This window comes from Theobroma umbraticum, unplaced genomic scaffold, assembly GCF_002168275.2.
Source record: "Theobroma umbraticum cultivar Fairchild unplaced genomic scaffold, ASM216827v3 scaffold_34.0, whole genome shotgun sequence".
Lineage (NCBI taxonomy): Eukaryota > Viridiplantae > Streptophyta > Magnoliopsida > Malvales > Malvaceae > Theobroma > Theobroma umbraticum.
Genome location: NW_018397275.1, coordinates 1,889,952 through 1,890,566, shown reverse-complemented (window position 1 = coordinate 1,890,566; position 615 = coordinate 1,889,952).

The window sequence follows — 615 nt, the reverse complement described above, 5'->3', positions numbered from 1 at the left end:
AGAGTTTAGTATAGACTAAAATTGGGATATCATATGATCATATTAATTAATTTGTGTATAGGATTGGGATATACCTATGGGCCTTATGTAGCTAGATTAGAACTTGAACTTAATGAGTCTATTTTAATTTCAATTAACGTAGGGATATAGTGTTTTGGTTAATGTAAATGTTTTTATAAGATGAGTCGGAAGACCCTTATAAATAATTAAGGATTTTAGGTTAGTAATTTAACCCATTGAATATGCTAAGGAAGAGAGTTAAGATTTAGATGAAGTGTGAGGGATATTATAAGCCTAAGCTTGTTTGATTTGATTTTTACTCAAGTTATTATCACATTGATTTTTCTTTTTGGTTTAAATTTTGGTTATTTAGTTTTAGTTTATCAATTAATTTTGATTGTTTGGATAAGATTAAATTGTTCTAATTTCAGCACTTAGTTTTTAAAAAAACTTGTTAGTTGAAATTCTACCACATACGTATACATATCAAATAGATAGTATATAAGCAAGCAGAGTATTGATCCCACAGAGAATTGATCTAAAATTTTACTAAGTACTTAAATTAGAACAATTTAATCTTATCCAAACAATCAAATTCAAATAACTAAATTAATT